Source organism: Uloborus diversus, chromosome 1 (genome assembly GCF_026930045.1).
Source record: "Uloborus diversus isolate 005 chromosome 1, Udiv.v.3.1, whole genome shotgun sequence".
Classification (NCBI taxonomy): domain Eukaryota; kingdom Metazoa; phylum Arthropoda; class Arachnida; order Araneae; family Uloboridae; genus Uloborus; species Uloborus diversus.
Genome location: NC_072731.1, coordinates 67,671,130 through 67,696,018, shown reverse-complemented (window position 1 = coordinate 67,696,018; position 24,889 = coordinate 67,671,130). Strand labels below are relative to the sequence as shown.

The 24,889-nt window shown below is 32.5% G+C and overlaps 1 protein-coding gene across 1 annotated transcript in view; it reads right to left on the bottom strand.

Annotated features, from left to right (window-relative positions):
- Window positions 1-23,491, bottom strand: part of LOC129230233 (hexosaminidase D-like) — a 60,525-nt gene extending 37,034 nt beyond the window's left edge. The window contains exon 1 of the mRNA XM_054864637.1: window positions 23,373-23,491. The gene's annotated coding sequence lies outside the window, so the exon portion shown is untranslated. The remainder of the gene's footprint in view (window positions 1-23,372) is intronic.
- Between the last annotated feature and the right edge of the window lie 1,398 nt (window positions 23,492-24,889).

The following is a 24,889-nucleotide window of genomic DNA, read 5'->3' as shown; positions in this document are numbered from 1 at the left end:
CGCCAAATTTGTTTAGGGTTATAGTTTTAGTATAGTGCGAGCAAAGTAGCCTTGGCGAGATTTCGCGTTTTTAGTTAAACCATTTTTAATTTTTATCATGAGTGGAATAAAATGGTAGTAAGATTACAGAATTCGATAAGTGAAAAGAAATAATGGCCAATCAACTGAAAAGAAAACTACCACCATATATCCGTGAGATTTTTGTTGATGATTTGCATAACATGACACAATTAAATCGTAACTCAGAAATTAGAAAAATCGAAACAGAAAATTTTTAAATTAACCGATTCGGGAATTCGAGAGAAATAACTCAGCTACAAATGGAAAACAATAAGCGCTAGCCAAGCAAGGCAAAAAAGTATCATCTTCTTTCGATAACAATTTGTAATGTCATATTGAATTTTCTAGCATTAATTGTTATTCTTGTCAGGCTACAATTATTATTTAGTTTTATCAAGAATTGATAAATAACGAATTCAACATCGTGGAAATAGCTGCTTAGAACTACGAACTACGTAGTTTGCATTAATCTTTGACGTTTAGTAATGCTTCTTGAATTCTCATTTCTTTCTACGTGGGCCAGAATATCCACAAGACTTTGAAAATTAATTTAAAAAGAATAAAGCGAAAAAATCATACGTACGAACAAAAATCACAACACTTTTAGCATTTTCTTCGTTACCATGTGCGTTTGTTTTAGTTTTTAAGTCCACCATTAGACAGTGACTTCAGTGCCCCCTATAGCTCGTTGGAGTTGCGAATAAAGAAAACGTTAAATTAAAAAAAAAAAAAGAAAGAAAGAAAAAGATAAATCGCCAACAAATAATCAAAAGGAAATTTTTTTTTATCTCAAACCAAAAACAAAATTTTATTTAGTCACAGTTGAGAAAAAAAAAAGTGACAACCTTCTGAATTCGCAACTCCAACGAACTATAGGGGGCACTGCAGTCAGTCTAATGGCGGACGAAAAAACTAAAACAAACGCACGTGGTAACGAAGAAAATGCTAAAAGTGTTGTGACTTTTGTTCGTATGTATGATTTTTTTTGTTTTATCCTTTTTAAATCAATATGTTAAGTCCTGAGGATATTTTGGCCCACGTAGAAAGAGATTAGAATTCAAGAAGCATTACTAAACGTCAAACATTAATGCAAACTACGTAGTTCGTAGTTCTAAGCAGCCATTTCCACGATGTTGAATTCGATATTCATCAATTCTTGATAAAACTAAATAATAATTGTGGCCTGACAAGAATAACAATTAATGCTAGAAAATTTAATATGACATTACAAATTATTATCAAAAGAAGATGATACTTCTTTGCCTTGCTTGGCTAGCGCTTATTGTTTTGCATTTGTAGCTGAGTTATTTCTCTCGAATTCCCGAATCGGTTAATTTAAAAATTCTCTGTTTCGATTTTTCTAATTTCTGAGTTACGATTTAATTGTGTCATGTTATGCAAATCATCAACAAAATTCTCACGGATATATGGTGGTAGTTTTCTTTTCAGTTGATTGACCATTATTTCTTTTTACTTATCGAATTCTGTAATCTTACTACTATTTTATTCCACTCATGATAAAAATTAAAAATGGTTTAACTAAAAACGCGAAATCTCGCCAAGGCTACTTTGCTCACACTATACTAAAACTATAACCCTAAACAAATTTTGCGAAACCTTTCAGCTGAGAATAAAAGGAATAAAGTGAATTCTTTCTGGGTTAAACATTTTTCATTTTGTTCTACGATAATATATTCAAGACAATATTTTGCATACTGTCCATTCCAACTAAATGCTGCTGTAAAATATGGTTAGTTTAATTAATTTAAGATTTAAAAAAAAACCCATATTCTTACAAATTCATACAAAACAATAAAAATTTTTACCTTGTATAGCGTTATCCAAGTTTGTTAATCCAGAATTTTCGCTTTCACCATTTCTTAATCAACTCATATTTTAGAAGGAAATAATGAAAACTAACATTATTTTGAGAAGCTCGAGAATACTACTAAGGGACGAATTAATTTCCGTAGCTGAAAGCAAACTAAGACACATCGATTGCGTTAATAAATACTCAGAACAAACTGACTGTGTTTACGTCAGCAGACATACGTGGAACGCAACGTGGCAATGTTTTAGTTTTCCCGGCAGTTTTATAAATCACCGCAAGGTAGCGTATTCGAGAGCAGGAGTTTACAGGATAATTTAAAATGAGCTCGTGCAAACGATAAATTTTTGACATAAAATTTCTATTCCATTAGGCTTAATGATGATTTTTAATTTTTTCAAAGTGATTTTACAGCCCTTTTTTTTTTCGGAAATTGGAAGGAAATGAAGAAACACTATGGGAGTTTTTCATGGGCTTTCGAATGGGACCTGAATCAAAGAAATCGGATAATTATTTCGGGTAGAAAGAGCCATCTAATGCCATTTTCGGGTCAAAAAAATGAAAATTCGAACGGTTCGGTTCTTTTTTGGCGTTTGAAACCCCCTAACGTTCCTTCTCAGGTGCCCAAGTACCTCACTGCCAAATTTGGCCCAGATCCGACGAAAACTGTAGATTTGTATATGGGTCATACATATATACACACATATATATTCTCTGTTTTATTCATATAGACTAGCTGCATTGCCCGGCTTTGCACGTTCTACCTCGAAAATAAAAATTATGTCAAGTGACGCATGTTCAACAATCAGGCTTCAATTAGAGGAAGAAAAAATCTGTAAAATTTCCCGTCCAAACAATCATTCTTAAAGAAAGAAAACGTCAAATCAAAAGGAGAAATTTTTACCACAAAACAAAAACAAAATTTTATTTCGTCGCAGTCGAGAAAAAAAAAACGTGGCACCCTTTTGAAACTTTATTGAAGCTAATTTAAAATGAGATTGCGCAAACAATCATTTTCCGATTTAAAATTTCTGTTCCATTACACTGTAACAAATTTCGGAAACGTTTCTCGATATATCGGAAACGTTTCCGAAATAGTAGGAATCCTTCATCCAATAGCGAATACCTCAATATTCAGAAAGCTTTTTGTTATTTCAAGATATCTAGAAGCGGAAGTGATGACGCAACGCTTCGAAACCTATTTCATCCTTCCAACCCGGGCGCCAATGAGTCGGAAATAACGAGAACTTATTTTTTTCTTATCTATGGTTGCTGCAGTCAGGAACTGTTTGGCATTGGATTACTTGTTATTTCATGTCTAGAGAGTAGTAAATGTGTCGAAACTAATATTACGCCTTTGCATTTTGGACGGCCCTTGATTTTTTAGACGATGTACGCAGCTATTAAGTTAGTTAATAACCATTTGCTTCTTTATAATTTCCAATGCGACCATAATTAGATATATATTGTGTGTTCAAGCGTGAATAGTTTCAACACCCGTGTTTATACTTAATGAAATGAAACCCTTTGGATTACTTATTCAGTTGTAATGGAGGTACTTAGATTTTCTTCCGCTCATGTTCACTTGTAAGTATTAATGAATATTTTAAAACATGTTGTTATATACATTTATATTTTTGTTGATTTGCAATTGATGAGGCTAAAATTGTAACTGTTTTTGCGTTTATCGAATTAATTTCAAGTTATCCTACATGTGCGCGGTGTACTATTTGTTGTAACCAACTGAAACTGATTAATTACGCAAAAGAAATAAGATTTATATTTGAGAAGCAATCACAGAAAAGTTTTTTCGAAATACTTGGATGTACATACATTTTGGTTCAAAAAGAAAAAAAAATCAATTGTTTAATTCATTAAAAATATGGTAATGCAAATATTTTCTAGTATTGTAATATGCTTCACAAAAATTTGCCAGTATTATCTTTTTTTATTATAATTTATTCATTCGTTTAAAAATATTTATACCATTAGAAAATGACCATATTGTCTATTAGTAAGAACATAGTTATGCAATTAATTCATCTGCTTATTCATTTTGTTAAATGTGGTTAACAATAAAAAAATTCCTTGACATTAGTTGTTCCGAAAATAACATTTCCTTCGTGGATAGACTAGTTTAATGTAGGACAGTCAGGAGGAATGAGTCAGTGGCAAAAATGGAACAGCTGCATTTACATGCCGAAATAAAAAGTAATATTATTTCATGTCATCGTTTTAAAAGTGATCATTTTTTTAATTCTATGTTATTAATATGCAATGCACATATGGGGAGAAGACGAGGGGCGTTCACCACGCAGACTGTGCCATTGACATTTTCAAGGGGTTGCTTTTTTTAAGGGGGGGGGCGCTTTATATCATTTTATGGGTGCACCATCACTCTTATGGTGTGGGGGGGGGGACTCTCGTATATATGAAATGGAATAATCATGTAATAGAGTTCAATGTTTTAATAAATAAAATATATAATGCATTTTGCGCACACTCTAAAAATAAAATCAGTAACCTATTTTGATTAAGTATCTATATTTGTGATAAACTGGAAAACGGCAAGAGCAGAAGAATAAACCCGAATGGTTCCAGCAGGGGGACTTTGGTGTCATATTTAAATTCATCAATTTCTCTGTTGGTACTTTTCGGTACCCTTTGTTCGTCAAAGAAATTGACTTGACGTGAGCGAATTTCGGAGCGCAAAGTGTAGGTAAGTTTTGTCAAATTTTATCCGAAAATAAAAGCTATCAAGTTTGATACAAGATATGTTTTTAAGTTCTGCATTAAAAATACAATATGTTGATAATTTTGTCTTGAAAATATTGAGAGAAAAACTGAAGTTTAATATTTTTTAACAAACAATCCCACTTTTGAGAAAGTACTCCCCTTCCCTCCCCCGACGATTTTGTGATTATGAATGAAACTACTATATTATTTCATAAATTTTCAAAAATTTATAACTGTGCATATGTTATGCTGTTAACCATGCTATTTGTCATTAGAAATTCAGGAAAAAAAAATCCACGAATGATTCTAAAATTGCTTGTTTCATTGCTCTTAGATATGAAAGAATTGAAACTGATATGGCATGCAATACTATAGTAAAGAATTATTTTTTAGAAAAAATCACGGAAAAAGGATTCCGAAATTCTCGGAAACGTTTTTGAAAATTGTTTGGAGAATTCCGAAATACTCGGAAACGTTTTCGAAACTTTCATGAACCACAGCTGCACAGAATACTCAGAAACATTTCTGGAAATTACGGAAAGAGGATTCCGAAATACTCAGAAACGTTTCTGAAAATTACAGAAAGAGGATTCCAAAATACTCGGAAACATTTCTGGAAATTATAGAAAGAGGATTCCGAAATACTCAGACACGTTTCTGGACATTACAGAAAGAGGATTCCAAAATACTCAGACACGTTTCCGGAAATTACAGAAAGAGAATTCCGAAATACTCAGAAACGTTTTTGAAAATTTCATGAACCGCAGCTGCACGATATACTCAGAAACGTTTCCGAATTTTTTTTACAGTGTAGGCTTAGCAGTGCTTTTTAATTTTTTCCCCCAGTGATTTTACAGCCTTTTTTTTTTTTTTTTTTTTTGAAATTCGGAGAAAGTGAGTGAACTCTAGGGGTATTTTTTCGCGGGTTTTCGATTGGCGCAAAAATCGAACTGATCAGATAATTATTTCGGGTAGAAAGAGACATTTGATGCCATTTTCGGGCTTTAAAATTAATATTCGAACGGTTCGGTTCTTTTTTTAGCGTTCGAAAACTCCCCTACGTTCCCTTCTCGGGTGCCGAAGTATCTCCCTGCCAAATTTGGTCCAGATCCGACGAAAACTGTGGATTTGTATAGGGAACATATATATATATATATATTCTTTGTTCTATTTATACAGATTTAAATAAACCAACGCAAAGTAGAACTTTGTTCATCGGGCCTTTATTGATCCCAGTGATACAGTTTGCTACTAGTGGAGCATTATTCACAGAAAAAAAAATAGTAACAATAATTACTTTCCAAAAAGTTAATGAATAGAAATAAATTGAATTTCTCTACTAGATGCTAGTTCTGAGTTTTTTTTTTTTTTTGTCTGTTGCACCATTTTGTTATCATAATGTAGGAAGTCTAGTCATATACACAAAGGAGTTTTCATTGAGTACTCTCATTCAATTCAATTTCAGTAAACTAGATTACTGTGAAAAATCAAGTGAAATAACTCAAGTGCACATGTAAAAAAGTTTTATTCGGATATACTTATTTACTACTGATTTTAGAACAATATTTTTCTCCTCATTTTAGTTTCACAATTTCATAGTAGAGAAAGTTACATGTAGTAACGATTCCTTGTCAACTTTGAAGCATACAAAAAAGGGAGGAGGGGGGGGGAGTGTAGGAATTCCACGAATTTAAAAGACATCAAATATTTTATCTTCAACTAAAGAGCAACATAAAGCAAGGGAGAAAAGAAAAACTTTCCTTTTCTTCCGCAAGAGTCATCTTCAATCACTTTTCCAACGAATAACGTCAGCGACAAAATTCGAAACATCAGATCGGGTCCAATGGATCCCTCGTGCCCAGTTTTATCCACCCTTTCCGGAACGGAAAAGGGTCTCAGGAAATTTCTCCCGAGGAAAATGGATGGTTTCATACTCCACCATTCAGAATTTGCTGTTGTGTTTCCTTCCGATCCGAAGCACACTCATGAATATGCAGCAGAAGCAAAGGGAATTCTAAACCACACGAAAGACGACGTTCTATTATTTTGAAAGGCTTGCGGGTCTATATCATCGAGTCTGCTGATACTACCAAGCTGTTATATCGATTTGACGCATTCTACAGAACCAAGCGTGAACAGAAATGACAAACCTGAAAGGTATTCATCAGACATATGGGCAGTGAAAGGTTGTTCTATTCATTCGAGTCGAATACAATAACTTCCTTTATAATGTAAAAAGAAGTAAAAATCATACATTTTTTTTTCTCTTTTTTTTCTCTCTCTCTCTCTCTCTTTTTTTTTACCAAACTTCCATGAGCAGGGTATCATTTAAAAAAATGTTCGTCCCTTTTTCGGTGAAAAATTAACTGTTTACATTTTTACTAATGAAAAAATAAATAAATAAAAAATAAATAAGTAAAAAAAGCGGATAGGTTATTTCGTTTAAATTGCTAACTCCCGCTTGCAATTTTAAAAAGGAGATCCAGGTAACTGAGTCGATAGAGCCATTCAGCTTTCAACCGAACCATCCAGAGATCGAATCTCTGTTCCGACGGTCTGCTGAATTTTCTACCTTGCAAATATGTTCATTTTACATATGAGGCTGTGAAAAGCAAAGGGATGTACGTGGAGATTTTCAAGTTTTGCGTAAAACGGCTTTAAAGTTCCTAGGTAGGCTTTCATGAAATTTTTTTCTAAATCATACTGTACAGCACCACCTACTATTTGTACTGATCTCCAAATTTTTAATTTTGCCACTTACACCCCTTTGTTTCTCACTGCCTCATATGGTGTTTTTGCGTTGGATTTTTGTAGTAGGACTAGAGATGGTAACGGTCGGAAGAAACTGGAAATTTTGGGAAAAACAGATTTTTTCGCGAAGAGTTTATTTCCACTCGAGAAAAACTGAAAATTTTGCAATTGTGAACTTATGTAGCGCAAATATAACACATGAGTTCCCCCCCCCCTTTTTTTTAAAAAATCAAATATGATATTTTTTTTACATTTGCTCATGTTAATGCCCTTAAAGCAGCAACCCCTCATTTAAATAACGTATTGTAATAAAAATCAATAAAACATAAGAATAAAACCAAATTTTAGTGATCATATAGATTTCATGAGAAATGTGATTGATTAAACCCTACCCGGAACAAAAGTTTGGTAATGCAGTGGAATCCGGTTAATTGGACCGCCGGTTAATCGAACCAGCCGCTTATTTGGACCAAATCTTAAAAAACCAAAATAAATCCCACAGCACAAGCTGAATATTATTCGCTTATTGAGACCGAAAATCCGTTTAATCAGACCAAGGACATGAGACAAAACTGGAAAAAAGTTTAAAATCTCCCACTTGAAGCGAGTTGTAAGTGGGACAATGAATTTAATTGTTAGTGCAATAGAAACTAATAATGGTTCCTTGAAACTTTCAATTGAACCCAGCAATATTTACAGGAAAAAAAGAAATGCTTAACAAAATTCCTATTGTATGGCGGCACTGTTATAGCAGAGATCACATTCACAGTGAAATTTTAAATTTCTTCAGTTCATTTAGCACGTTCAATAATATGTAATTTTTTCTCAAATAAATAAATAAATAAAAATAAAATAAAATAAATAAAAAATATTTGATTTCAAAATTAGTAATTTACATTTTATTGAAAACTTAAATGACCGATTAATTCTTAATTGCACTTTTTTTTTCACTCTCACACTTTTACGAGTAGTTACTTCTGGTTGATTTGAATCGATACTGACTGGTAAGTAATAGCTAAATCCCGTATCGGTCTAATAATCTTTTTGAACGCGCGAGTGTAAAATTAATATCTGCTTTATTTTAATTTATTTTTTAATGGAAAAATTTCGTAAACAGCAATTTTTCTTCTTTATATACTCCCCTACATATGGCGCTTACAACCATCATAACGGCTTTTAAATGTTTGTGTATAGCATGTTCGGTCAAACCACACAGGTCTTGTTGGCTTAATAGGACCAGCGAGTTATTAGGACCAAAATGGTCCTCTCCCAATGGTGGTCCTATTAACCGGAATGGAGGGTATATATATTCCGAAATATGCACACATTTCGATAAAATAACAATATGTACATAATTTGATGAGATTTTTTTTAGTAATTTTAAGTCAGTTTTTAGCATTTTGGAGCAAACTCTACAATTATAGCAATTTTATATAGTTATAATGCACACCAGGTCACTAATTTCACATTCATCAGTTCCCTCACAAAGTAGTGCAACTTCACTCCTCACGCCGATTCTTTGTGATCGCTTGATTATAGACGAATTTGCTTGTTTGTAAAACAATCACAACCATCACGTAACCGTATCGAATTCAGATCATTGAGATAAAAATTCACGATTCTTTATTTTGATGAACCCTACCTAGCCACAAGGATCAACAATGCAATCGCCTCACACCAGTGAGCGGGAAATACCTTCTCTAAGTTCTACTAGTCTGGCAAATTCAAATTTTATTATTCCACAGACAAACCCATTGGTTAGTAAATTTAGGCACAATCGCGGATGTGAAATGCAAAACAAATGCTCACCAAATAATTCGACGGCCGACGAAATTGGCAAGCTTTTTGGACAGCTAGAGAAAGGAGGAATACGTGCAAGGAATGGTCGAGAATCTGAGGTTAGATTCGATTGCAGAATAAATTGATGATACGATAAGGAATGAAGCGACTCCTACTGTCTTTTCTATTAATAATGCATTCGATTTTTAAAATCTCAGTTTAAACTATGTTCAGATGTTTTTTGTCTTTTTTTTTTTTCAAGTTAGACCGTATTTTTCGATTTTTTGCTTTATTTGTTCCTCCTTTTCGGTGTGACATGTTTCATCTTAAGTCCGTGCCAGGTTACATCTTTACCAAGGATGACGGATAATCTGAGGCAGAAGAGTAAATGAAGAATACATTGATAAATAAAGAGCAATTCTAGTTAAAAGTAAAGATTATTTGGTTAACAGATGCAAGTCTAATAATATTCATATTATACTATCTATGTAGATCGAGAAGAAAATCATTCTGCGATCGACCTGTAGCTCAATACTGACACAGAGGCAATCAACGACCTAACCATCTGTTCTAATCAACTTTTAATTTTTTCGACGCGTTCAAATGTCGTTTGTTTTGACGCGGGCGAAAGCCAAATATAGGCCGAATGAAGTTGATTGACAGAACGGTGCAATTACGGTTGCGTTAGTTTGGAAGCGTAAGAGTTTGAGTAGCCCTCAAGGTACGTGAACTTTTATGGCATACATATCACAACACTGCCGTTTAGACAGGCGAGAAATTATTTACAAGTTAAACGAAGAAATATTTGAGAATGAGCAAGCGCTCTTAGGAAGCGCACTTTTTTTTTTTTTTTGCAAGTCCTATATTTGGTTGGAAAAAGACAGTAATTGCTGCTAAAAGACTTCGTTTCATATATGAAAATTTTCTATTTGTCATTAAAATCACAAAACACACGATTCCACCTGAATAACTGCTTGTCCTTCTTCAAAACAACTTGAAAGTACTATTGCGCAAACTATTTCCTGTTAATTCTTCAAACTAATCAACAAATGATGTCCTTATCAGATATTATATCAAAATCAATTCTAATATGAACACATTTACAAAAAATATAAATAAATGGCTTTTAAGTACACAAAACTATTTATAAACACGAGTAAATTATTGGTAAACATTTGTTAATTATAAAGCATCAATATTATTCGTTTTCTAAAAAGCCACTTTAGGAAATGAGACAAAATTACGAAATTTATTTCTTTTAGGCCCAGTCTCACTTGTCAAAAGTTGCTAACTAACGTTTGTTGTCACTTCATTTTAACCTTTTTCATAACTAAGTAGAATAGGGAGGGTAATCTGCATCTAAAAACGCATATATGTGTATCAGCAATTTCCTTTGTTTCGGCTTGGATGAAAACTGTTGAATCGGTGAAAAGGAAATATTCCGGTTTTGAGTCGAAGGCCTCGTTTGAGTTCCCGTATGAGTGCAAGCAAAATCATTCGAAACCAGAGCTATTTTACATTCTCAGAACAAAGGTCTTTCATGTCTCCCAGCAATGTGTTGATTTGCCCACCAAGAAATGGGGTGGAGGGGGGATAGACTGCGGTGGGGAGGCGCCGCACAGTGGGGCAAGTGTACGGAGAGCTTGGACATTTCAGTAAAACCAATTTCTACTTAAAAATGTGATAATATTTTGTTATTTAAAATGTAAAGACAATCAAATACTAAGTCATTAGTGCAAAATAAAATATTTAATTAACATTTAAAAACAATTTTTAAAGAAATATGTAACAGTATTTTAGCCAATTTCCATTCCATCATCTTCAAGCAAATTCTTCACTTGTTGTGACATTTCGTGGTGCAAACTGCAAATCTTTGGACTCAAATTTGAGATAAGAGGATCAGAATTGATTAATAAATTATTAAAAACGTCTCTATTGTTATCTATTCTGGACGTTTTCCTTGAATGCAATTCCTTATACGATCGAAAATACTTATGGTTTGCCTCTTAATTTCGTCTTTGTCGTATTTGTAATCTCAGAACCAAGAGTGTCAATCCATTTTTCCAGAGCAAGGTCGTAATCAGTAAAAGGAATAGAACTTGTCTTTAAAAAAATAAAAAGGTCACGGTTGGTTTTGAAACTCATCTTTCACCAGCAAGTCTATGGGGTCAAGCACCGATATCATTCAAGTTTGCTTACCAAAGCGAGCGTACACTAGAATTCGTATACACTAGAGTCATCGTTGAATTACATTGTTAAGTACAAAACTTTAGACTGCACAAAAAACGTATTTATAGATCTCCGAATAGCAATAATTGATAGGACTCGACCGATGCATCGGCGCCGATGGTTCAACAATTTAGCCATCGGCATCGGCGGCCGATGCTAAATTGCAGGAAACATCGGCCTTAAAAACATCGAAAAGCCGATGGAATTGGCCGATGTTTTTGAAAAAAAAGGACCTTTGATGTTTTACCTTTTAATACAAAGTAAAGGTTGTTTTCATGTAAAATTGTTTACTAAATTTCAGTATGAATTTCTATTTTAGTCACCCCTGAAAGAGTTTTTAATACTGCATTCAGGTACCAAACAAGTTAATTATTCGTTGTTTCTTGCTGTTGGATGTATGTATCTCTCATAAGTCATTACTCCAAAATGGTAAACTGTAGAAGGATAAGTTTTCGCATGTGGGGTGTGCGTACGTTCCTGTTGTGCACTTCCCTTTTTGTTTTCGATCGGGTGTTCTGAAAAGCCTGTTTACTCATTTTTTGTGGCTATTAATTACTTATTTCAATGCAAAACTAATATAGCGTCTCAGACTGATGATCATTTGGTGATATATTGCCGAATTGGAGACTATGGAAACAAATATGAGATGGCGAAACCGGTTTTTGTGTCATTTTGTTAGATTCCCGTTGAGCCGACGGTAATTTTAAATTTTTCGATATTTGTAATATAAATCACAGTAATGCAGTCTTTTCTGTATTGCTTCGGCGGAGTTACAAGTTTGGGGCCCGTCGAAATACATTTTGGGGCCCTATTTCTCTATCACAGAAGTTGTAAAACATTTATCATTTGCATTTTTGTAACTCCTACGGTGCCCCTATGGTTATGGGGCCTCTCGTGCAATTGCAACATTTGCTATATTTTAAATCCGCCACTGCACGTCAAAATAAACTTGGGTGCAAGTTTTGAAAGGGTTTATTCTCAATGTTTATGATTATTTTGAATTCTATTTTTTACGACTATTTTTTGAATTTCCGAGAGCACTTGCGTGCCCCTCCTCCCACTCCCTCAATTTCTGAAATTAAACTCTAGTTGTACTTCCGAGTTGTTTAAAACTAACACCATTCATAAAATTAGAGATTTTTTTTTTCAAACTTTATCTATTGTTTAGAAAGAATTTAGAGCATTATTGTAAGAAATTGATTAAAGACGTTTTGAAAGGTGATATAATTCAGAAATCGAAGGGACTTTTGAATTTTTTCTTTGGAAGTGCTGAAATAGATTCAGAAACTCTTCCGAGGCGTTGATTTTAGCGGTTCTGAACTAAAAAAATTAGGCCGAGGTTGGGGCCGTAGTGTGAGTTACTGCAAAATCAGAGGGTGAACCTCCCCCCATTTTGTAATGCGCCATCTTTTTTGTATCATTAATAGCGATCGATTTTTTTTTCTGTTCTAAGCAACTATTTTTATGTATTTATATAAAATTAATGAATAAGTTATTTTCGTTTTTTATAGAAAAGTTTCAAGGATTTTCTATTATGCAATTTTTTAAATTTCAAAAAAATATTGTTAAATTGAACAATTTAATTTGAACTTGTTTGTAAAGCTTCATAAAAGATTAAATAATCAAATTGTTCAATATTATGTGTGCCAACATCAGATCAAGTAGTATATGTATTCAGTTATTAACTTGGTGTAAATATTGAGTTTGTTTATTGTATCTGCGTTTTAAGAGCATCGTTTTTTTCATGGCTATTTTTTTTCCAGCAAAATTTATGTCACTGTTTCAGTTTTTTGAAAAATGCAAAATTTTCTATTCATAAATTTTAAATAAGTATAAAAATATTCCTATTATGATTTAGTATTGTAATTTATCTGTTACCTTTTTCGTTTAATATGATGACTAAAAAATGTCTACGTGCAATCTTTCCAATTTAATTGCGTAATTTGTTGACGGTTTCATAGATTTATTCTTAATTTTTTTTGAATGATTTAACAACATAATTTAATGTTTTTTAACTATGTTTAGTGTACCTAAATCCATACATCATTACAATATTACTGAAATCTTAGTTATATGTTCAATTAAAAAAAATAAATCAATTGGTTATTAAACAGTCTCTTTGTTTTTTTTTTCCTTTTTTCTTTCTTTCTTTCTTTTTTTTGACTATTGTTCTTTCTATTTCATCATACAGCAGTCAAAAAAACGAGAAGCATAACTACTCCCTATACAGATTGTACGTAGTACGTTCCAAAAGTTCGGGGACAAGCTGTATAAAACCTTACCTAGAATAGTTCACATGTGAACTATTCTAGGTAAGGTTTTATACAACTTGTCCTCTAACTTTTAGATCATACTACGTACGTATGAGTTTTCAACTTACTATTTCATAACGTTTTTGAGTGACGTAAGTTTACGCGCATGAAGACATCACAAGAGAATTTGCGATAATTAGCTGAGGAGGCGTTCAAAATGGATATTTCGGTCATCTACCTGTTCTTAGGTACATATGCATCTACAGATGTGCCGAAAAAACTTGTGAAGTTTAAATTGGGTGATCGTAAAATAGAAATTTAGGTCAAAATCTGATTTTTTTTTTGTGATTACAATTCCTTATTCGTAGAAAGGAAATGAAATGAATCAATGATCCTTTAAATCCCTGACAATTTTATCAATTGATTTCTGTTTGATTTTTTTTTTTATTGCCATCGGCCAACGACATCGGCCATCGGCCATCGGCCATCGGCCATCTTTGAACAATCGGCCAACAATCGGCATCGGCCCATCGGCCAAAAAATGCCATTGGTCGAGCCCTAATAATTGATAAGCGAAATCTTTAGAACATAAACAACAACTCTAACTAATGCCAAGACCTATTTAGAGAATATCATTAAATGAAGCATGAGCAGACGATAGATTAAAAATTAAAGTTAAATTCATTTTTTATCACAATGTTCTATTTTTTTCGTTTATGGCTGTTTAATAACAGACGATATTTTAAATTATTTTTTAATGACTTTTTACAACTTGGCATACACGAAAAAAAATCCGAAGCGTCACTGATTACTTTCGGATATTGGATAGCTTAACTCGAGGATTCTGACGATGATACTTCAGAATAAAAGATGAAAATTTTAGGCATGATAATTCCTTCAGAATTTATTTTGGATAAATCTGGTGAAGTATTAAATGGATATTTAAATTAAAAAGTGTTTACTTTTGTTTGTTAGACAACTTACTGGACTAAAATCAAAAGTAAATAACTTTTAATGCCCTAAAAAGTAAATAGCTTGCTGTAAGTTCTCCTAATATAGAATGTAATAAAAGAAATCAAATGTTTATTAAAGACAAACGTTTGTTTTTTGAAGAAAAACACTTTTCTTGATGTACATGTATAATATTTTGATGTTTTCAAAATATGCCTGCTCCTTGTTTTCATTTTTACTCATTTTGTGATGTGTTTGTTATTGTGTGCATACAATTTATGAGAAGTATTTTTGGGAGATTATTGTGTCTTTTTCGTCTGCTGTCACTTATAACTCAAAATAGTACCAATTTTTGTAGTCCCCGAAATAAGCAAACGAAACCATGCTTCTTAGCATCTCATATGATTTTGTCCCACAGTCTACAAATGACACAATGAAACGGATTCCTCGAAGTATTTAATTGAAATAATTTGCAATAAAAAGTAAACAAACTGAAAACTGTAAACATGTTTACTTGACTAAAGTGAAAAAACCAACGTAAATAATACGTTTCGTGCAATGTTCATTTCGTCGTCCTCGTAGTAAAATATTTACTTATCTTTAATTTTCAATATCTTTTGAATAGGCAAGTTTAGGCAAAAACTGAAATCGGATTATGAAAGCTGAAACTCTTTACAATGCTTGGGATATAATAGTTTTGTTAGCGTTTGTTAGCGATTTTCGTAATTTAAAAATACATTAAAATACTTTGAAAATTATCTCCAAAATTTTCGTATTTTCTAAGAAACATTTTTGGGTGTTTTTCTTATTTATTAGGAGTGCATAATGCCCAGCACATCACACTATTAAATTTGAACAGTTTTTAAACAAGTTATCTACTGTTTACTAAATTGTCTTCTAACGAAGTAGCTAGTTAATTCTTCGAATTCAAGGTATTATCTTCGGGTAATAATGTTAAAAACTAGTAAGATTAGTGGGAATATGTTCTTAGTTTATCAATACAACAGTATAAATGCGAAACTAAATGGTTTAATTTTCCGCCCAATGTCCAAAATTAACATTAGGCTGCCCCACTGTGCGCCGTTGCTCTTGGGGGATGGTGTTGAGCAACCACTGGAGTTAAGAAAACATGAACAATGTCTAAGATTATGCATCATTCCTAAAACCATGCGGTTACGAAAATTCCAAAAACTGCCTTAGAATTAAAGGAGATCCACGTCTTATACATTCTAATGGTAAACGTCTGGAATAAAATTACTACAAAGAGAACTTTTAAAATCTCGGGTCGGAACTCGGAAAGATAATAAATCCAAAGAGACAAAAAAAGAATGATGAAAATCATTAAACGAAACGATTGTACTTAAAGTTTCGTTCTAGTGCAACATTTATATGGTCTTGGAAGAGTCTCTAAAGGGGTGGGTCTAAGGACCTTTAACCTTCAAAATTTTCGACTTTCTGGGACAAATATATGTTATGCACAGTTTAATTCTGAACAATTTGATACCTTATTTATTACCATACGCAAAAAACTTTTCAAGTTATCGTAAACTTTCCCCATAGAGATTAATGTTTACAGCAGCTGTTTAAGCCTCTTTTTATCAGGTGCGGATTTCTCGTTTTGCGGTGTCTGATACCTCAAAACGTTTCTCATATATTTCCGTAAAACTTTTCATGCATGGTCTGGTTTATTTCTATGATCTGAACCTAAATTTTAACTAAAAATAAAAGTTATTAAAAAAAATATATATTTGCACAAAATTTTTGAAATTTTTGATGTTAACTTAAAAACTTTCAAATAATAATAATAATAATAATTAATAGTTTTAAAAATATTAATAAATTTAGGTTCCGATCATAAAAATGAACCAGACAAACATGCATGAAAAGGTTTACGAAAATACATGAAAAACTTTCTGAGATATCCGCACGCAAAACGAGAAACCGGCACCTGAGAAAAAGAGGCTTAAACACTGCTCTTAACATAAATCTGTATGGGGAAAGGTTATGCATTTTTACGATAATAAGTTGTCTAAAACAACAGATTCTAGACGTTAAAAGAGCGCCAACAATTGGATCATTTGCATGCAAGATTTCATAACCGAATGTAAAGAAGAAAAAAAACTCAAGCCGAGTTTAATACTGATTCACAGCAACTTTCATTTTGACGACCTCTGATTTAATGAATACGCTTAATAAAGTGGTCCATAAATATTTTAATGAAGTAGGAAGAAGTAGGAAGTTACTAACGATATTATTCGAAACAACCTATTAGAGGGACTGGAAAGTATACATATAATATCGTTTTTTTTTTCAAACAAACAAATTTAAAAAAAAATATTTTCAATCAGAGATGCAATTTTCCTGCTTATCAACAACTTTTTGCCATCTTGTATGCAATTTTTTAATCCCGGATAAATAAAAACTAATTCAGTTTTGAAAAATCTGGAAATGGCATCTTGGATACAAGCAAAATTTCCAAGTTTTTGTCTTATAGAAAATGTTTTAACGACCGGAAAAAAGGGAAATCAGACGGTGCAATTTCTACTATTATACAATTGCCCCTTGCATAAGGATTTCTTTTGGGATGCCAAAGTTTTATGAGGTTTAGCACACACCCTTGTCCCCACAATGGAACAAACAGAATAAATAATCCAATGGGTTCATATTTGGGAAATACGGTGGCCATTCTTGAGCTCCAATGAAGTCCGGAAAATGTGTCTTGTAGAGTTGGGCAATGTCGTTCTTTTTAATGATCCGTTCATCAGAGGATCGTTCATTCTTTTGATCCGTTCATTTTAGATAGTAGCAGGTAATCTCTCTGCACGCAATACTCGCGTACAGTAGAAATGTTTCATTAGATCAGTAATATTCTTTGAAGGAAAAGTAACTAAAATTATCTAAAAGTAAGAAAATATAATAAAAAAATAATCAAACAATATTTTATTTGGGGTCAGATGTAGAATATTCAGATAAGGGGGCGGGGCATACTTAAGCTGCTTCTTCGTCAGTGGGTGGGAGCAGCATACCCTAAAAGGAGCCTCGCATATTTCGGAACGCAACGCGAGTCCGCAAGTAAACAAGGCGAAATTAATTCTTGATAGATTATAAAGCAAGTGATGAAGTAAATAAAGAACTAATGTTCTTTGACGCAATTCAGAATACGATTTGAAAAAAAGAAAAACAAGATGACATTATTTTTAAAAGAATTAACGTAGTTACAGCCAATTTACTGTAAACTGGTTTCAAAACTAAGTTAACATCTGCTTTTTAAAAAAAAACTGGCATAAGTTGTCGAAACTGACGTTTTTTGACCCCAAAACAAACATCTGCCAACCATGACATCTATCGAAAAGAAAAAGGTGCGTTCCTTAAAATATTTTTTTTTTCTGCTACAGCACTGTGTATATACGTATGGTATTACCATGTGATGCGAAAAAAGCAATAACAAATATATCAGCAGCTCAGTCGGAGAACCAGATAATTTAATTAAAAGAAAAAAAACACCTATTAGGGAGCTTCAAAATTATTCCACTGAACCGATGAGAACAGAAAAAAAAGAAAAAAAAGAAAAAACGCAACACCTTTTAAATGCGGAAAAAAAATAGATAAAGTAATACTTATTAAAAATCTCTGGATATTGAATGTTAAATAAGTGACTAGGAAGTGCCGACAAAAGTAAAAATAAATCCGAATCAATATAGATGGTAGTTGATAGGGATGTTATAGAAGATAGAATCGCCAGAAAAGAGATAAAAAGTATTTTTAGAAATAATTTTGAACGGCAGAAAACGGCAAGAAGATTTTAGTAGGTGAGTGAGACAGCAAGTGGAAAGTCCTAACATTTTGTTAGTAGCTCAAACAAGTTGTACAAAATATTACTAATGGATAGATTGAAAAATTGCAAACAAACTGCAAGAAACATAAAACTGCAAGAACTTAAAGAAAAATGATAATTAAAGCAGAAAGTAAAAAGGTTCAAAATGAATATAATGTACTGCACTGAGAAAAAGGAAATATGAGATTGATTGAGTTTCAAAGAAAGAAAAAGCGATTGTATCACAATTGTGGCAATACATTGTTCCTAACTGCTCACCGTTCAAAAAAAAAAAAAAACAGTCGATCCTTTTTAAGGATCCGTTCATTTTAACGATTCGTTCTTTTTGACCCGTTCGTTCATGAACGACACATCCCTAGTGTCTTGCACCAGTCTTGAATGCCTTTAGCTCTGTGTGCAGGTGTTGAATCCTGTTGGAAGGTCCATCTTTTGTTTCCGAAGAACTTTTGAGACCAAGGTAAGACAACATCTTCAAAAATGCGTTTGCGATATGTTTCTTGAATAATTTTACTCACTGATTAACAAAAAACAAGTGATATTTTCCACTAGCACATATCCATTAGATTGGGGCCGTTGACGCAGTTCAACAGTGCAAAAAGTTCCTGAAGACAAGGTTGTGGGCTAAACCTCATAAAATTTTGGAATCCCAAAAGAAATCCTTATGCAAGGCATGCGCATGGGATAAAATATCAGTAAGTTAGTTGCGGCCCAGAGCCGGAAAATTTGTGACGCGATTAAAAGTTCTGTATTAATCCTAAAGGTAGCCACTTTGAAAATTTGTAAATGTATTAGACGAAATAATGTATTCATATTTATTTTGAAGTTTGGTCGTAATATTTTCATTAGCATTAGAGTTACAGTGTATTATGTGTGTCGAAGTTATTTCTTGTCACCCTGTAAATGCGTCATAACGTTTTTGAGAGGCAATTAATACTCAAATCTTTGAGAGACTTCTTTTTGAGGGAGAAAACAGTAAAGTCTCCTGAATTGTTTCTATGTGCAAGTTCGATGGGGGGGAGGGGGAATCCAGAAGGTAACTCAGTGATAAAAAGAATATCTACGGGAACATGCAATAACTGCTGAGAGCTTTTGCGGGTGGAAGTTTTCATAAAACATCAATAGAATACACAAAACTGGCGATTCAATCGATATCACAGGGTTCGCTGATATAAATCCGATATTTATTTTGAAAATATCATGATACTTTGATATTTTCGATATTTATTTTTTCAACCACGATATTTTCAATATAAAAATTATATTAATCATAGGAATATTATTCGTTTATTATTCAAAATAACCAAAACGTTATGTATTTTTATGATGTATTAATAAAGTAGTAGAAAGTAATATAATCTTCCTTTTATATTTTGTATTCATAAAATTATTAGTAACGTAACAATTTTAATTCAGATTAAAAGTGCCTAATTAAATATTAAACAATGGTCATAAAAAAAATGTCTTATGACTGTGCAACGACTAATGCATATTTTTCATTCCTGAATCATACAACTGTGGAAAAGTAGCTAACAGAAGAAAAATGAGTAAAACAGCTAATGCTAAATTAACTCTATTAAAATTTATAAAAATGTGAAATTAAATATTAGATATAAATAATGAAAGAAACATATTGTAACAATTATATAAGAAAATAAAGAGTGATTTGAGGACGCATTTACTATTACAAGACTGGTTTGTGCTGATTGAAAATATCGGAAATATCCGATACGTATCAACATATCGGGTATTTTCAAAAATATCATGATATTTTCATAGCAATGTGAGAAAACTTGATTTCTATATACGAATTGTAATACGTTTTCACCAGGGGGCGGCATTTCAACATTTCATTTGGCGGGTCGACTTTTTTAAATATGAGTAACCTCAGTATGAAATAAAATACATATTGGTTAACAGGATGAGATCATAAAATGGATTAAATTTTTATATAAAAAAAAGCCTTTTAAAAGAATTTAAATTTTAATCATTATAGTTTTAATTTATTTTATCATAAATTATGGCACAAATATTTTGATATTGCAGTTTTTATCTTTTAGGAAGTTTTAATGTACGATTTTTAGAATCTGGAAATTTTGTTACTTGATTCCATCAATATGCAATGTCGTACATTTTTACCAGTACAACCAGTACAGAAGATGAAAGTCGTTTTTGTCCCATTGTGCTCCGAAGAACGCCCAAAAATGATCTTTCACAACTAGCTGCGCCAATTGGAATAGATGAAAAACAGTTGAAGCAACAAAGTTAAGTTAGAAAACACATCTCTTAGATTTTTCTCTTTAAAAATAACCCAGGTAACCTTGAAAATGGTGCTAGTCTTCGTTTTTCATTATTGATTAGTATAGTTGCCATTCGAAAAACAATTCTTCCTGTTTAGTGCTGTAAATTTTGCTTATAATTGAAACATTTTATTTCTCCTTTTCAATAACCTATCAATATAACATTGAGCGTAAGGTCAACAATACAGATAAATTTTTATCATCAAATCTTGTTTTAATTTAATTAGAAATTGAATCTATTATCTTATACAAAATATTAATTCAATGTTATGACTTTCTATCATCATGTGGATTTTTGTCGCTTTCTAAATTCATTTGATTTTTTTTTTTTTTTTTTTTTTTTTGTGTGTGTGTGTGTGTGTGCCCTATTAAAATTGGACTGCAGTAAGAGTTTTTTAAAGTTTCGCTCTTGGTTAAAATATACAATCATGCAAATTTTTTAAACTGTTTTAACTGTAGATTTAGCTGAAGCTTGAACAGTCCGAAAATTAAGGTTAGCGGATTGAAGATACTTTGCTAGAGTACAGACTTTTTTAAAAACTGCCCACAATACAAACAAATCGAATAAACATTCAAACAAAGTCATACATGTAAAAAGGCGTCAGTTTTTCTGCCATTGAAAGAGTCGCTTTCAAACAATTCAAAATTGACAAGGAGGAATTTTATTTTAACTCTTGAAGACTATCTTGTGTTACTCAGAAATGACAAAGTTAAAGAACTCTCAGAAAAGGCATTTGTTGATGTGTGACTTTTTCCAAAAAAGCGTGTCTTTTGTTATAATTTTCTATGAATGTATCTAAAGCATTTGGTTGCTGAAATGTGTTTCTAACAAAAGGAATCGTTGTTCACTCACTAACTAAACATATATTTAAAATATGAGCGTAAGAACGTACGCAAAATACCAAGAAATTTCTTCTAAAATCGTGCAGCCACACCACTACACGGTCCTCTCTCATTAGATATATTATCATAACACTGAGCACACAAGTATGAAATATTTAGTCCACATGAGGAGATTACTTCTTTAGTTGAAACAAACTGTGATTTTCCATCACATTTTTCTGTTCTGAAAAGGGGCTGCAAATGATTCACAATTTTCCAAGTTACATCCAAATAACAAAAAAAAAAAAAAAAAAAACGCTTGTGTACTGTCTGACCATCGATTACATGGAAAGGCTAATATCCGGTTTATAGGCGGAAATGGACGTATCTATTAGTTTATAGGGGTGTTAGTTGATACTAAGTGCACTTTTAACTTACTAAGTGCACCATAGGGGTGTTAGTTGGTTAAGTGCACTTTTGTCTCTCTATTATTTAGCCTTAGTTTTGTAAAAATGAAAATTTGCTCACAGCAACATTCTGAAATCTGAAGTATATTCGATCTATATTCTCACGGCAAAAAATAATTGATTTATTTATTCACAACAAAGTTTTGAGTTTACCATTTTGCTTTTACGTTCCTGAACGAAATGAAAATATTTTATTTTCTTTTTGTTGTTTCCATGGTAATTACTTTTGTTTTCCCTTATTTTATTTTTGAGAATGCAACAAATGAGTAAGGTACTAGTGAAATTATAAAACGAGTGTATCAATATCCCATCGCTATTTTTCCATCTCCCCGGCTAGATTCATTCAGATAGAATCGTCTTTACTTGGCAGATTGCCAAATTACATACAATCCGTGGTCAAACAGTATAAAAATGTCCCAAGATTCATCGACTATTATCGAGAATCAGTGGGCACTTTTTGTAATAACAATTTCCTTGTGAATATGGTCAATGATTTGCGATTTGCGTAAATTGAATTGGCCCATTTCTAATCATTCTGTGCAAAATATTTGGGGGTGCAACTGCCCCCTGTCGCTCCCCCTGTTTGCCGCCCCTGGTTTTCACATGCACTTTGCGGCTCATTTTCTAATAAAAAAAAGCTTATTCATCTTTTACCAGGGGCTTGTTTTCTAATAAATAACCAGAATTCCGTCAGATATTCACAAATTTATATAAACCTGAAAAGAAGTGAAGGAACTGAGCTCGAGATCAAGGGTTTGGGGGACCCGTTTGGTTACCTCCCGGCAGAGAGTAGCCTTTTTTTAATTATTCGCAAGGATTTGGTTTTGAAATTCGAGGGCTGGCACGTGAACTCGGAACCAATAAAGCACAATAAGGAAATATTTAGGGTTTGTAATTCGTAAAACGGTAAGTGAATATTGGATAAAAACTATATCGTTTGCAATCCGAGAAATGACACGTGAACACCGAAACAAGTGGGCGGCAAAATAAGCGAAAAATATTGGTATTGTAATTTGTAAAATGGTAAGAAAATACAGAATAAATACCGCACAATCAGTGAATGTGTTAGTTTTCTAATTGGTGCAATGGCACGTGAACACCGAATACAGCATAACGAGTAAATATTTTCGGTTTGCAATTCGTGGAATGGCACTGGAACACAGAATAAGAAAACAAGTAAATAAAGCGTAGTAAAATTTTAAAATTTGTTGTCCTGACGAATGAAACAAGGCCGCTTGCTCTTCCGCTTTGCCATAAAAATGTTTATGGACTATTTAAGTAGGTAGGGAAAGTGTAGGCAGACGAGAAGAAAGAGGAAGAATCAAGAAACCAAAATAAGAAAGAAAGAAAAGGATTATTACTGACCTTGTAACCGACTGGCAGCTGAAAGGCAGATGTTTAATCCCTGAGACCTGGCGATCCGCTTTTCTGGCTGCAAACACTTTTTTATTGGCTCGGTTACATTCTTGTTGCAGTAATCTAATGGAATGAAAGAAATGAGCAAATAAATATATTAAGAATATTATATTCAAAATAACTTTTTTTATTATACAGTCAAACTCGCTTATAACGAGCTCTGATTTAACGATAACCCGGATTTAGCGGGGAAATCAAGATTTGAATGATTAAGTCTATTGGAGCATAACTCGCTTTTAACGAGCAAACAAAGCTTAAAGCGAGCAATATTTTACGTAAAATTTCTATTGACTTCCAGCTCAGCTTATCCTTTTTTTGGTAAATATTCTTTAACATTCCAAAGTCAACTAAAGTTAGCAATAACTCATAAATCCTGAGAACAAGTGATGACAGCACTTTTTTTTATTGCGGAGTAAAGAAACATTTAAAAATTGTATTATGTGTGCATTATGTGTATTCCTTTTAAAAACAATTACATAAGAAAGAGGCATTCAGACAATTCAAAGTAAAGTAACCAACTTATTTGGCACTGAACAGTGATTAAAAGAAGAAAAAAAGCAATCATGATGAATTTTTATGATTTTTTCACGAGCTCGCTTTCTACGAGCACTCGGTTTTAACGAGCAAATATCGGGGTCCCTTTGCTCTCGTTATAAGCAAGTTCGACTGCAGTATGGTAACATTCGCAACCATAAAATTGTATGCAGAGTAATAATAACATTGTATTCATCCTGTCACTACAAAAAGAACAATACAAAGCAAAAAGAATCAGCTTTTAATTATTTTTTAAACATAGCAATGTAGAAAATAAGTATTTTATTTTGAGGAGCAGTACTGCTCATCAAATTCTGATATTGGAGAGCAATTCTGTACACTTGAAGATCAGTTTCACGACATTTGCTAAATTACATTTTTAACAAGAAAACAAACAAGTTTTACGAAGTGTAATTTTTATTGTCGCCTTTAAAAAATTTTGAACAATGACTTCAGTCACAAACTTATATCTTTTACAAAATAGAAGAACAAGTGAAAACCGGTGGTTCTGAAAATACAGGAATATTAGGGTATGGAAGTTCAAAAAATTAAATTTTAACCATTAAAAAAAGTTAAACCATTCGCACCCTATTTATTAATAAAAAAAAGTCATCTAAAATAATTCGTTCACTGCATCGACATCTAGTTTTGTCACTTAAATTTCAAAAATACTCTTTTTTTTTTATCATGTCAAAATTTTCGAAGCAGTTTTTGACATCGTATCATGTTTCATACGTTTCGAATATTAAAATGAGAAGCAATCATGGGAGCTCATATAGAGGGGTAACTGGGGACTCAAGCACCCCCCCCCCCCCCCCTATAGAAATTATAACTTTCTTGCTTTTAGTCTTTTTTTTTTTTTTTTTTTTGAAAACATGTAAAAGCATTTCTTTTCCAGCCATTAACGAATAAGTTATTAAAAATGTCAAATT